Genomic DNA, 6,451 nt, shown 5'->3' with positions numbered 1-6,451 from the left:
CAACATAAATCCTGGCTACTCCCGTGTAGGGTAGTCTGCACAAGGGACGTGTATATATAAATTATATATATATAAAGGTTCTTAGGGCACGGAAGGTGATAAAACTGCTAGCACCTTTGCAAAGCAAAGCAGCATCTGGTGTGGTTTCAGACTGGATGGGGGAACCGCGTCATGTTGAGATGCCTTCATTGCAGGGGGTTGGACTAGATGACCCTCTGAAACCTTGGGATCCCTTCTGTGTACAGTGGTGCCCCGCAAGACGAAAGCCTCGCAAGACGAAAAACTCGCTAGACGAAAGGGTTTTCCGTTTTTGCGTTGCTTCGCTAGACGAATTTCCCTATGGGCTTGCTTCGCAAGACGGAAACGTCTTGCGCTTTTTTCTTAAAGCCGCTTGAAGAGGCGCAGTTGCAACGGACCGTGCTTCGCAAGACGAAAAACATCGCAAGACGAAAAGACTCACGGAACGAATTATTTTCGTCTTGCGAGGCACCACTGTATGTTCTTCAGCATGTTCTTCACACAACATTAGTGGATTTGTTGGATACTGGGGGGGGGGGTTGTTCTGTGACACTTTGCCCAACGCTGCCACGTTATTGCCGTCTGCATGGCAACCGAAGTGGGGCGGAAATAAAATCAGGGTTTTGGTTACAGGGTTTCAGCAGGACGTTGTGGCATAACAGCTGGCTGGAAATTAAGCATAAGGCTATCGTATGGTTACTGGCCACAGTGGCTACGTTCTACCCCCACTGTCAGAGGCAATATGCATCTGAATGTCGTTTCCTGGGAATTGCAGGCCGACAGAATATTGTTATACTCAGGTCCTGCTTCCGGGTTTCCCACAGGTATCTGTTTGCCCACTGTAAGTCTAGGATACTGGGCCGATGGGCTACTGGCCTGATCCAATGTCCTTTTAAAATGTGTTGGGGATTATTGGGTTGTTCTTGCTTTTGTTTTCATTATGCATTTTATGGTTTTATATTGTGTTTTTATTTGTGAACCTTCCTGAGACCTGCAAGTTTAGGACAGTACAGTGGTACCTCAGGTTAAGTACTTAATTTGTTCCGGAGGTCTGTTCTTAACCTGAAACTGTCCTTAACCTGAAGCACCACTTTAGCTAATGGGGCCTCCTGCTGCTGCCGCGCCGCCAGAGCACGATTTCTGTTCTCATCCTGAAGCAAAGTTCTTAACCTGAAGCACTATTTCTGGGTTAGCGGAGTCTGTAACCTGAAGCGTATGTAACCTGAGGTACCACTGTATACAAATTTAATAAGTCGTCGTCATCATTGTAATCCAGCAGGCTCTTCTAATATTCCTACGAAGCAATGTGAACACCCCGAATTTTTTGTAGTGACAGACAGTACTGAAAGCAGTGTTGTGTATGACCAACCCTCACAGCATTGCGAGCACAATAAAAAAGAACCCATAGCTGCAGCCTAAAAAAAAACAACCACTGGAATCTACTGAAATTCCTACGAAAGGTGCTACAGAAGCTCCAGCTCAAGAAGAGCAGGGGTGGAAAGTCTGTTTCAACCTGTGTGCCACATTCCCATCTCGGCAACCTTTAGAAGACCAGATGTTTGTTGGGGATGCGGCAAAAGGCAAAAGCCGACCCCCCTGGAATCCAGAATGTGGTATCTGGGGCTCTCCTTGATCTGATAACGTGAACAGATTTACTCACCAGTAGAGCATGCCAACCTACACCTTGGCACCTGGTGGCTTGGATCAGCAGCTGAATCACAGCCTATGTCTAAATGAAAACCAGGATTCTCATGACTTTAGGACAAGGCTCATGATGCCGGCTTTCATTAATGGCTGTGGAAAAAAGATTGGTGCTAAAAAATTCAGATTAGCCACGCTGAGAATCACACTAGTTTGTTTATTGTTGTTGTTTACTTGTTTAGTTGTGTCTGACTCTTTGTGACCCCATGGACCAGAGCATGCCAGGCACTCCTGTCTTCCACTGCCTCCCAGTGTTTGGTCAAACTTATGTTGGTAGCTTTGAGAACACTATCCAACCATCTCGTCCTCTGTTGTCCCCTTCTCCTTGTGCCCTCCATCTTTCCCAACATCAGGGTCTTTTCCAGGGAGTCTTCTCTTCTCATGAGGTGGCCAAAGTAATTCATGTAATTCAATAACTGGTCCTTGAGAGCAGGTTACTGTGAAGAGCGGTTTCTAAGAAGTGACTTAAGTCTTGTTGTTCATTCCTGGCTTCCTCAGTCAACTTAGAGTTTCCGGACTGACATCAGTTTTAAGCCTCAGGGCTATAGGAAGCTATTAAATAACAGGAATGGCAGGAAACTAATGCGGAAGCTACTAGCTGGTGGTTACTGATTAAGACAATTGGCTATGGTGTCCTTACCTGCGAGTCATCCAAATAAGCATGTCACAGCACTGCCTCAGCATCTCCTAAGACGACTCAGATGAAGGAATTGAGGGGATGCTCATCAAATTTGCAGATGACACCAAACAGAGGGGTAGCTAATGACATAGAAGACAGGACTGGGATTCAACATGACCTTAACAGGTTGGAGAACTGGGCCAAAACTAACAGAATGAATTGGGACAAATGCGAGTTTCTACACTTAGGCAGGAAGAACCAGTGATACAAACATAAGATGGGGGGCACTTGGCTTGCCAGTAGTATATGAGTCAATTGTGTGATACAACAGCAAAAGAACCCTAATGCTATTCTAAGCTGCGTCAGCAGTAGTGTCTTGACCAAGGGAAGTCATAGTACCACTCTATTCTGCCTTGGTCAGATCATACCTGGAGTACTGTCCAGTACGATCCAGTTCTGGGCACCACAATTTAAGAAAGATATTAATAAGAGGGAATGTGTGCAGAGGAGGGCAACCAAAATGATAAAGGTTCTGGAAACTAGCCTTATGAGGAATAGTTGAGGGAATTTAGCCTGGAAAAGAGGAGACTGAGAGGAGATACGATAGCCATCTTCAAATTTCTCAAGGGCTGTCATATGGAAGAGGGAACAAGCATGTTTTCTCTTGCTCCAGAGGGTAGGACTCAAACCAATGACTTCAAATTACAGGAAAGGGGATTCTGACAGAATATCAGCAAGAACGTTCTGCCAGTAAGAGCTGTGGACTTCCTCAGAAGGTGGTTGGCTCTCCTTCCTTGGAGGTTTTAAAGTAGAGATTGGATGGCCATCTGTCATGGATGCTTTTGTTGAGATTCCTAAATTGCAGGAGGTTGGACTAGATGACCCCTGGGGTCCCTTCCAATTCTACAATTCTGATTCTAAAAGTTGTCTTATACACACACACACACACACACACTTATGTGTTTGTACCTGAAATTTTCATTGAACATGTTGGTTTATCTACCAACCAAAGACTATTGATATCACAGAATGAAATAAATACAAGTTCTGTACCTTGCTAACTTTTAGTACAGCTTACTAAGAATTTGCTACTCCTGTATGTGGTTCAAACCCAAGTCAGGCTGTGTTTAGTGGAATTTCTTTCCAGGAATCCACGTTTACATGGTCCTGGTAATCCACAATTTGGTTTACCTTAATATGCAAACTCAAATGTTTTATCAGACATGATGTAGCAAATATTGCATACCTTATTACTGAATAGAGCTTTAAAATATTTAACTCATAAGAGACAGTATACACATATAAAGGTGCTTCAACCCTTTGTTCATTCTTAAGGCATTCATCTATATTTTGTGCATTTATTTCAAGAGGATGCTTTGCCTAAATTTTTAGTTTCAAAAGGTATCTGATACATAAGAACATGTCAGGTGAGTTATAAAGATACTAATATTTCAAACACACCCTTTAATTCCATTAGAAGCAGGGTATAAACAAAGAGTTTTCATTGACAAATTAACGAAACTAATTCCTGCCAATAGTAAGGAAGATAACTTGAGAGTCTTTTGTGCAGATCCATTCATCTTGTTTGCAAATAATGAGCCATTGGTTAAGTGTTTCCTAAGAGATGTAAGTAATTCTGGTCAGATAGACTTATGGCATAAATATTTTTTTAAATGTATAGAGAAGTTTTCTCTTTTAATAAAAATAAAACTTTTTTAAAAAATCCCTGGCGTTAGGAAAGTAATCTGTCCCTTTGAAAAAAGCATTTTATATTAACACAGAAGACTGCTTTTTAGTCTCCCCTAGACAACAGAACTGTTTTGAATAAAACCAGTTTAATTTGAAGTTTATCAGAACTCGGTAGATCTCAACCTTTGCCATTACTGCCAGTAGCTGGACTGAAAGCCACATGAGGGCGCTCACGTCTTGAAAGGGACCGGGTTTTTGTGTGTGTGAGACCTGATAACTAGAAAACCAGATTAGACCCTGTGCAACAGAAGCACATAACAATCTCCCCCCTCCTGTTGCTGCTGCATAAAGAAAAACAGTCACAGGGGGATATATTGGGGAATGGTTAGGGAGAATAACTGCATAATCCTTTCTCTCCTAACCATTTCCCCATTACAAATCATTTCCCTGCCAGCTGTTTCACCACTTTCTGGCTCTGGAGAAAAGAGAACAGCGCTATCAGATTGGTTTTTCACTTATTTCTTTTTCCAAAACTTGTATCTTGTACCATCATTGCCAATCTGCATTCCCAGGGCACCCCTGCCACTTGTGTATCCCCTGTAGAACAAAACTATTATGTCTCAAATGCATCGTCGCCCTTTGTTTCCTTCCACACCAGCGGCAGAGCAAGCCAATTGGGCGCCTGGGGTGGCGCATGTGCCCTACGGCCAGGGGCAGGGCAAGCCGGGACAGGATGCTCCATGGGGCCTTCGAGGAATCTGCCTGCTTCCTCCCACTCAGCCGCCCTACAGCTGAGGGGGAGGCGGTGGTTGGACCGTTTGGGGCAGAGTAGAGCCTGCGGGTGCCCAAGCCACCGTGCCCCTCCCAGAAGAGACGCGTGGGTCGGGCGTGCTGCAGGCCCCGCAATAAGTGCCACCCGGCATTTTTTCACCCCCCCTCAGTGGTGACACCCAGGGCAGACCACCCCCACCACACCCCCTTCCTCTGCCCCTGTTCCACAACCCAACCATTTAACTGCAAACTTTTGGGGTCCTTTCCATGGTTGCCTCCATTGTCTTCTCCTGATAAACCTTTAAGATCTTTGGCCCATCCGTGGATTGGTTAAGAAGGCCGGATGTGTGCATTATAACTGTGACGCATAGTTATCGCTCTCGCTCTCTTTTGGAAAAAGAAAGAAACTGAGAAGACATTGTACACATGAAATTGACAAGCATGCTTGCCTTCTGTGTAAGGCAATTGCTTTGTGCTGCTAGTGGCCAATCAACATAAAGGTAATGCAGAAAGGTGACTTACAGTGCAGTCCTAATCCTGATTACTCAGAAATAAGTCCTATTGAAGTCAATGGGGCTTACTCCCAGGTAAGTGGGGTCAGGTGTGCAGCAGTGACTCAGTTGGAGGATGGTCAGGTGAGCACCAGCAGTCCACGACAGTTGTCTACTACCTGTTGTAACAACACTCAGAAGGCCAAAGCTTCATGGTTCCTGCCTTTTAGATACTTGCTTAAAAAGAAAAAGAAAACAAAGCTGCCATTCTTTGCCTGGATAACTGCTGAAATATATTCTAGTGGCATTTTCCACTGGGGAAAATGGAGAGCAACTACTAAAGCACAGACATGCAGTTAACATCTTGCGACTTTCAGACACGCACAAACTTGAGTGACCTCACAACTTTCTTCAACGTTTATCCAGCATGGAGGGAGAAAGTGATTGAGTTTCTGCCAGGCTGATATTATGCCACAGAGCTCTGCATCAAAGCTGACCTTGGATGACTCGACAAGATTATTTGTGATATTCATGAAGGACCTGGTGCCATAGTTCCATCTGTGACAAAAAAATAAATGCTTTCCAGAAGGGTAGCTGTCTTCATCTGTTGCAGCAAAAACAACAAAGAGTCTTGGGCACCTTAAGACTACAGTCCATTTCAGTGTTGCTCTGAGTTGCAGGCACAGGTATACCCAGGCTCCATTGTGAGGAGCTGAATTGGCGCCTCCAAAACCAGGAGACAACATGGACCAGAAACTCACTCACACTTCTAATAGCACAAACTGGGAGGGAGCCCCAAAAAGCTGTTGCGATGGCCCACGCTGGCAACCGGATTCTGCTGCCAAGGCAGCCCTGGAGTAGCCCAGGCAGCACACAGACGGGCAGACAGGCTCCTAGCCACTTAGAGCAAGAGTGGAGAGGCACAATTTTTGCACCCACAACGCCTGGGCCTGCACCCTAGGTATGCCCCTGGTTGCAGGTCTATATATGCACATGGTTTGGGGGATAGATTGTAAACAGTGAGGTCAGAGGAAAATGAAATGCAGAGATCAAGAGCCAGCAATAATTACAGTTATATAATCAGCAGTGGTCATGCACAAAATGGTAGCTGTTAACACTGATATCCTAGCAGTGGTGAACCAATTAACACACAGTGGGTGTG

This window comes from Podarcis bocagei (genome assembly GCF_964188305.1).
Source record: "Podarcis bocagei genome assembly, chromosome: 6".
Taxonomy (NCBI): domain Eukaryota; kingdom Metazoa; phylum Chordata; class Lepidosauria; order Squamata; family Lacertidae; genus Podarcis; species Podarcis bocagei.
This window is presented reverse-complemented; position numbering follows the sequence as displayed.